This window comes from Jaculus jaculus, chromosome X, assembly GCF_020740685.1.
Source record: "Jaculus jaculus isolate mJacJac1 chromosome X, mJacJac1.mat.Y.cur, whole genome shotgun sequence".
Taxonomy (NCBI): domain Eukaryota; kingdom Metazoa; phylum Chordata; class Mammalia; order Rodentia; family Dipodidae; genus Jaculus; species Jaculus jaculus.
The window spans coordinates 61,344,174-61,353,317 of record NC_059125.1 but is presented as its reverse complement, the minus strand read 5'-3'; positions in this window follow the sequence as shown (position 1 = coordinate 61,353,317).

Below are 9,144 nucleotides of genomic sequence, written 5' to 3'. Positions count from 1 at the left end.
GGCTCAGGATAAGCAGGTATTTCTTGAACACCTACTGTGTCTTAACACTATTTTGCAGTCGGGAAATTCATATTCACATATTTTTGAAGTTGCAATTATATGCCAATTGTAAGTTCCATCAGGCTTTTTTTTTTTTTTTCCCGGTGGAGTCCCATCATGTAGTCCAAGTTGATCTAGACCCACAGTTCTCTACCCTCAGCCTCCTGAGTGCTGGGATTATAGATAGGTACCATCATGGCCACCCTTGAAACCCTCTCTAAAGAAATTTAAAAAAAGATCATTTGCCTCAAGAAGATTAATAAAGGAGAAAGCTGTGTAAAAAATGTGGTGTGATAAATGCTGTAGCATCAGTAATTGTGCATGAATGATATGATAAGACAATAACCTAATTTTCTCAAATGAGGGTAAGTGAAGACAGCACAGAGGAGAGAATTTGTATTGCAGACATTACTACACTGAATATTTATTTGATCTTAGCAAAAAGGCCAAGAACTGACAATGCTCAGTAATTACCCAATATGCATTGTACTCACAGATGGAAGAACATGGACCAAAGCATGTACTATCATTTGAAGTGTACATCATGAAGGGAAACATGAAAATATGATTCTTGAGAGGTAGGTAGTTGCTAGATCTTGCAGGGTTTTATTGACTATACTGAGAATTCTGAGTGTATCATTGAAGAGAAAACCATAAATTTAAAAAAAAACTAGATTTGAACTTTAACAAATAAAAAAGTAAATGAGGGTATACACAACAGGCTTACCAGTGGTACTCTGAGTGGGTCCATGGAGAGAGAGGCATATGAAAAGCAACAAAACAGTGAAAGTACATTCAAGAAATAGCAAGCAATTTGATTTGAGCAGGATATTGGTGCATGGGATGGTAATGAAGAGCAATTACTGGGTTGACCATTTGGGAGGCGGAAGTAGAAAGACCATGAGTAAAAGACTAGCCAGGGCTATATAGTGAATTCAAGACTATCCTAAGTGATAGAGCATATTTCAGAACAACACCACTAAGAGAAAGGTTATGGATATAACTCAGGGGAAAAGTGTGTGCTCAGAATACATTCAGCCCAAAGCTCAATCTCCAGCACCAAAAGAAAAAAAGGAAAAGAAAAAAAAAGAAAAAGAAAAAGAAAAAGAAAGAAGACTAAAAAGGACAGTAAGAGAAAGCAATGCCATGATGTGTTTTAATATTGTGGAATTTGGATCCATCTTATTATTATTCGAGTCACATTTCTTCTACTTGGTAGCTGTATGGCTATGAAAAATTGGAGACCTCCTTTGCATTAGTGTCCTCATATGAAAAATGAGAACGATTACAATAACTACCTCAAAGGTTTACTTTAAGAATTAAGTCATTCACTATATTAAAATCAATTCATTGTTCCTACAATTCAGTTAGCAACTCATTATTTTAGACCATGTTAAAAATTGAAGTTTTGGGGCTAGAGAGTTCCTTAGTAGTTAAGGCGCTTGCCTGAAAAGCCAATGAACCCAGATTCAATTCCCCAGGACCCATATAAGCTAGATGCACAACATGGCACATGTGTTTGGAGTTCCTTTGCAGTGGTTGGAGGTCCTGGCATGCCCATTCTCTCTCACTTTCGATTTCTCTCTCTCTCTCTTTTTTTGTTTTTTCGAGGTAGGGTCTCACTCTGGCCCAGGCTGACTTGGAATTTACTATGTGGTCTCAGGGTGGCCTCGAATTCATGGTGATCCTCCTACCTCTGCCTCCCGAGTGCTGGGATTAAAGGTGTGCACCACCACGCCTGGCTTCGCTCTCTTTTTCAAATAAATAAAATTTAAAGTTTTGAATTTTTGGTTTAAAAAGTTTCTAGCAATTAGAAGATATCTGATGGAATTTGAAAGAGAAGTATATATACAGTATTTATTTTGGAAAAGTGGCACAGTGTCCGAAGTATCGAATCAGTGTTTTAGGGAAATTGTAAATATAGAGAGATGGTCTGCATGGTGGGGGGAACTACAGGAATGGGGTCCTTTTAGAAGAATATTGTAGAAATCCAGGGATGAGATGCTAAGGGCTTGAGTAAATATAATGTCAAGTTAGAGAAAAGCAATAAAACAAAATTTGGAAGCAAATTCATAGTACTTAGGAAGAGCTGAATAAGAGTGAAGAAGAAGATTATTATGCTGTTAGGAGTCCCAGGTTGGCTCTGTGTTTGGGTATACTATGCCAACCCTTTCTAATTCATGTCCTCTCTTTCTGGTCCTGGAGGCAATGATTGCTCCACTCTTTTATATCCCTTTACCCTCCTAAAGGCTATTTTTTTTTTCTACCATCTGGCTCTTCAGCACCAAAGAGAAGTTCAAAAAACACCATCTGAGATTTAGTGGTGAAGATTTTTTCTTTTTTAAACTAATGTTGATCTTTGGAATTTTACTCAATCCCAAACCATCACTCCTAGTTTAGTTTAGAAAGTGTGTGTGTGTGTGTGTGTGTGTGTGTGTGTGTGTCAGTAGTGGTTCTTACAATGTAGCTGTGGTTAGTCTTAAACTCATGATTTTCATGCCTCAGTCTCTCAAGCATAGGTATTACAGGTTTTTGCCATGTTTTGTACCCTAAATGTCTCCCCAAGCAACCATGTATAAAATTTTGGACCACAGGATAGTGCTACTGGAAGTAGTGGAACTTTAAAGAGGTAAGAGCTTAATTTTTTTCAGAGTAAAGTGGGCTTAGGATGTGGCTCAGTAATTACCCAATATGCATGAGACCTTGGATCATATCCTCAGTAACCTCCCTACCTAAGTTAAATGGGGCTCTTCTGGTAGTCTTTAAGTCATTTAGAGTGTGCATTTAGGGACTGTGTGACCTCCTAGCCTCCTTCTTCTTTTCTGGTTCCTGGCCATGAGGTTAGTGGTTTTGCTCTGCCATATGCTTCCACTATGATGTACTGCCTGGCTAAAGGTCCAAAAACTACAGGGCCAACCATTCATGGACTTGAGTCTCTAAAATGCCAAAATAAACCTTTTCTCTTTCTAAGTTGATTATCTCAGCTATTTATTTGATGTGATGGAAAGCTGACTAATACAACAGCCAAGTACCTAATAAAATGAATATGCAGAAAATCATAACAAAAAAGAGAGCAACAATTTTAACAGCAGCAAACAAAAAATGGAGTCAAACCACAAATGCAAGTTTCCTCATGTCAGCCAGGGAAGGAAACTAAAGGTAGCACTACAAGGTTTCAAACTTTGAAGCAGCACTTGGAGAAAAAGGCAAGTCAACAAAATCCTAGAGGTTATCAATCACGGAAAACTGGTGATTTGGAGAGTAGTCAACAGAACTATGGAACAAGGGATAAGAGTCAAGGAACATAGTAGTTGGCAAAGCATCCAGGAAATATCTTTGAGAGGAGAGTGTTAAAATTTTACTGTAAGATTTCAGCCAAAATAGGGAGGACTGCTAGGGCCTCCCATTTTCTGGAGATTACCTATTTATTTCATAGGAGTATTGCACTAAGCTTTGGAAGAGGAATACACTCTTGGCAAGTAGAAATGGAGCTTGAACAAAACATCAGAAAACCAATCAGAGTCCATGTCCTTTATTGAGGTGGGCAGAGTTTTAGCTAAGCTTTCTACCTTGTACAATTTACCAGAAGGCTGTAGAATAATTGATTAAACTGAACATTCTACTTTCAAACAAGACCTTGGCGGGAATATAAAAGCATCCTAGATAAACTTGGAAGGGAGTCATAGAGAATTCAATCTAATTATATTAAAGCAAATAGAAGGTCTAGCCAACCTATTCATCCTAAGCACACAGGAGAGAAATGGTATGGCTACCATGTAATCAAACCATCACAACCAATGAAGAAAGGGGAAGAAATACAGCAGGCAAGCAGGGTGTTGAATCTTTACGGAGCAGTAGCTGTAGTCTTGGACATTTATCCTAAAGAAATGAACATTCAAATTCACATAGAAACCTATGAACAACTGTCCATAGAAGCTTTTTTAATAACCCCAAATAGGGAAAAACTCAGCTGTGCTTCAATAGGTGAATAGTTAAACAAATGATGGTACATCTATATCATGAGTTCTACTCAGCAATAAAAGGAACAATGTAATCATATACACAGTAACTTGGATAAATCTTCAGGTTGCAACTAGTGAAAAATCCAGTCCCTAAGGTAACATACTATAGAAATGGAAATTTATCTAACATTGACATAATTGACAAAACTATAGATATAAAGAACAAAATGGTTAAGGAATAAGGATGGTGAGGCTCAGGAAGAAGCTATGCGGGTATGACTATGAAAAGGTAATGTATAGCTCAGTATGATAGTGCACACCTATTATCCCAGCACTCAAAAGGCTAAGACAGAAGGATTATGAGTTGTAGGCCAACCTGGGCTATAAAGTGAGCACTTGTCTCATAAAATAAGTAAAATAAAATAAAATTTCAAAAGGACAGCACAATAGACTCTTTTGTTGGAACTGTTATGTATCCTCACTTTAGTTATAGATACATAAATCAACATGCATAATACGTAGGTGTAACACAGATACACACAAATAATTAAAAATAAATTGAAGAAATATGAATGAGTGGATTTTATCAATGATATTATTCTACTTATGATTTTATACTATAATAGTTATAATTTTTAAAATGTTAGTAAGTATATAAATAATGGGTATCTTCATAACATTTTCATACATGATTGAACACTGTTCTTTTCACATGTATTTAGTACCTATTACTCTTGTTTTTCTGCCTTTACCCTCCTGCTAATTTCCTTTCTCAATATATGTGAATTATATATTAATCTAATATATTATATTATTTATAAAATAATATATTAAATTATATGTATATGTATTTAATTGAGATTCTGTATATGAGAAAATGTTATATTTGCTTTCATGTTGCTTGTATAAAGCATCTGTTCAAAAGCATATGAAAGGAGGAAAGGATTTATTTTGGCTTGCAGTCTTGAGGGGAAGCTTCATGAGCAGAGATTGGACATCATTTTTGCCACAGTGGATGGAAAACAGCAGCAAAGAGTGAGTTGAGCTCTGGCAAGGGCAAGCTAGGCAGTAACTCCCCATAGCCTGACCCCAACAACACACCTCCTCCAGAAAGTCTCCACTTCCCATATTACCACTAGCTGGGGACCAAGAATTCAAAACACATGAGTTTATGTGGATATCTGATTCAAACCATCCCCACAACACATGCAATAATTGCCTTTCTTTTCTCTCTTCCAATATCCTATCTTGTCCCTCTCTCTTAGACTCCTTACTTCCATCCACATACTCCCCCTTCTATGTGGGTATGTTTTAAATTTGGATATGCATATGAGATAAAGCACGTGATATTTGTCTTCTGAGTCTGGTTTATTGCTTAATATGCATTTTTGCTCTAGATATAACTTTAAATGTAAATGTACCCCATAGCCCAAATAGTTGTGATTAAGCTGCCTATTTAGTCCCCAGCTATTAGAGCATTTGAAAGGTAGAACCTTGCTTGAAGAGGTGTGTTTCTGGGGCAGACCTTGGGATTGACGAGTCTATCTCACTGGATGTTCAAAGCTGGCTTGCTCTTGCTGTTCACTCTCTATTATGGATGTGTAATGAATTGTAATGAATTGAGCAGCTTCCTCTGACCTTGAAAATGTAAGCCTGAAATAAAGTCTTTCCTTCCATAAGCTGATACTGATTGAGTATTTTGTGCCAGAAATGAATGAGAATGTAACTGCTACAGGCTTCAAGTACTATATTAAGTGACAGTGGAGAGAGCAAACACCTATAAATTAGTCCTGATTTTAGAAGAAATGCTTTCAGTTTTCTCCCATTTAGTAAAATAGGCTTGCCACATATAGCCTTTATTATGTTCAGTTATGGTCGTATCTTCCTAGTTTCTTCTGTGCTTTTTACAATGAAGGGTTGCTAAACTTTGTCAAAAGTTTGTATCCATTGGGAGGGTCAGGTGATTTCTGTTCCTAAGTCTTTTTATATGCTCTGTTACATTTTTAGATTTGCATATGTAGGATCATCCTTGTATCTCTGGAATAAGATCAACTTCTTCATGGTGTATGATCTTTTTAATGTGTTGTTGAATTCAGTTTTCAAGAATTTTATTGAGAATTTTTGCATCTATATTCTGTACAGAAATTGGTCTATAGTTTTCTTCTTTGTTGTATCCTTATCTGGTTTAGTATCAGGGTAATACTGTCTTCATAGAATGAGTTTGGTAGTATTCTTTACCTATTTATGTGGTGGAATTGTTAAAGGAACAATGGTTTTGGGTCTTTTATCGAGGTCTGGTAGAATTTATCACTGAATCTGTCCAATCTTAGGCTTTCTTTGGTGGAAGACATTTTACTACTGCTTCAATGTTGGTACTCATTAATAACCATTTTGAGTTGTTTATAAACTTTTGATTTAATTTTGGTAGGACATATGTGTCTAGGAATTTATCCACATTCTCTTGGTGTTTCTAGTATTTAAGGATATGTTTTCAAAATATTCCCTAATATTCCTCTGTATTTTATTGGCATATATTGGGATGGCCGCTTTCTCATCTCTAATTTCATTAAATTGGTTTTTCTTTCACTTTATTTTGACTAATTTGACTAGGAGGTTATTGATTGTGTTCATTCATTTCAAAGGATCAATACTTTGTTTCATTGATATTTTATGTTATTCGTTTAGTGTCCATCTCATTAAATTCTACCCTAATCTATGTTATTCCTTCCTATCTATTACTTTTGGATTTGACTTGTACTGTTTTTCCAAGACTTTGACTTACATTATTAAGTCACTCATTGGGACGTTTATGACTTTTTAAACTGTAAGTACTGATAACTATAAACTTTCCTCTTAGGTTCTGATTAGTTGTGCTTTAATACTTTTTTATTTATTTATGAGAGAGAGAGAGAGAAGCAGATATATAGAGAAAATGGACACACCAGTGTCTCCAGCCACTATAAACAAACTCCAGACACATGTATCACCTTATGCATCTGGCTTACGTGGGTCCTGGGGAATCAAACTTGGGTGCTTTTCCTTTGCAGGCAAGTGCCTTAACTGCAAAGCCATCTCTTTAGCCCTAGTTGTGCTTTAATTTTCACTTGATTCTAGGATTTTTTGTCTCTTTGGAGGGGGGGGAGGCAGGGTCTCAGTCTATCCAAGGCTGACCTGGAACTCACTCTGTTGCCACAGGCTGGCCTCAAACTCACAAAGATCCTCCCATTTCAGCGTCCTGAGTGCTAGGACAAAGGTATGTACCACCATGGCTGACTGATTCTAGGAATTCTTAATTTCCTCCTTGATTTCTTCAATGAACCACTGGTCATTCTTTAAAAGTGTATGGTTTAATCACCAAGTAATTGTTTACTTTCTATTTTCTCTTATTTATTTCCAGTTTTATTCCACTATTTTCTGACTCTTTTGTATCTATTAAGGCTAACTTCATGGCCTAAAATATGATCTATTTTAGAGAAAGTTCCATGGGCTGCTGAGAAGAATGTATATTTTATCTCTGTTGGATGGTATTTTCTGTTGATTGTTTATTAAGTCCATTTAAGCTATAGTATAGTTTAACCCTAGTTTTCTTGTTAATCATTAGTCCAGATGATCTATCTATTGATAAGAGTGGGGCATAAAAGTTACTCACTATTTTGTGTCAGAAACTGTCTGGAATGTGCAAAAATCTTCACTAGCTATATAACCAACAGAGGTCTAACATCTATAATATACAAAAAACTAAAAACAAAATCAATAATATATAACTCAACACACTCAAAAATATGGTAGAGAACTGAACAGAGATTTCTCAAAAGAAGAAATACAAATGTCCTATGGACTTCTAATAAGATGTTCATTTTCTTTAGCTATTAGGGAAATGCAAATAAAAATCTATACTTTGAAATTTCATCTCACTATGGTCAGGATGGCTATCATCAAAAAATCAAATTACAACAAGTCTTGTCAAAAGTGTATGGAAAGAGGAACCCCCACCCACTGTTGGAAGTGCAAACTTGTACAACCACTATGGAAATTAGTATGGCAGTTCCTCAGAAATATAAAAATATATCTATTATTCGACCTAGGTATACCACTTCTGGGCATATACCCTAAAGAATTTAAACTTTACTATAGAGATGCTTGCTCAACCATGGTTATTGCTATTCTATTCACAATAACTAGGAAATTGAATCAGCAGCCCAAATGCCCATCAACTGATGAATGCATAATAAATACGTGGTATATATACACAATGGAGTCCTACTCAGAGAAAGGAAAAATTAAATTTGAAGGTGTTGCAGACAGCTTCATGTTGCTGGAATGAACATCCAAACCAAACACTGATGGACTAGAGCAACAGAAGTGTGTGCCAAACACTGGCAAGGGGAAGCTGGCTATAACACCCATGAGCCTGCCCCTAACAATACACTGCCTCCAGGAGGCTTCAATTGTCAAATTGCCACCAGCTGGGGATCTAAGCATTTTGAACGCATAAGTTTATGGGGGACACCTGAATCAAACCACCAGAGGGATGTTTTCTGAATATTTTGGGTTAGAGGCAAGGCAGATGGAGTACTGAGATGTCACTAGAGAACCTGTCTCAGTACTTTGTTTCTATTCATTGTTAAACAGCCTGTGGAAGGGATAAGGCTGTGTGGAATGTCCATTGGATCTGAGCTTTAGAGTTCTCAAGTCTTGCAAGCGGAAAATTGTTCAGTAGCCAAGGAGTTCAAGCAGCCACTGCCTTTCGGTGCTTTCAGTTCCTGTAGTTAATCCTACTTCTGCCCAAGAGGATGTAGCCACCAATAGCTGAGTCCTTCACCACCTTAGTGTCCTATTGACTCAACTTACCAATGGGTCTATGTCCAGCCCTCTCCCAAACGACAACTATCTCATACAGCCATTTCCCATGCAGGAGCTGTGGTAGAGTACTACCATACTCCATGACTTGTGACTGTTCCTTATTTTTCAGGTCCCCAGAGTAGTTCTGTCTAGGGCAGTATGGCTTCTCTCTCATGGTGGCACCTGGCTATAGCCCTCTTAGGAATAGAAAGTTCCTAAATGGGCTACTTCTCCAATTTTTACTTGTCACACCAGGAGTCAACTTCACAACAAATCCACCACGGGATTAAAAGCTGTGAGA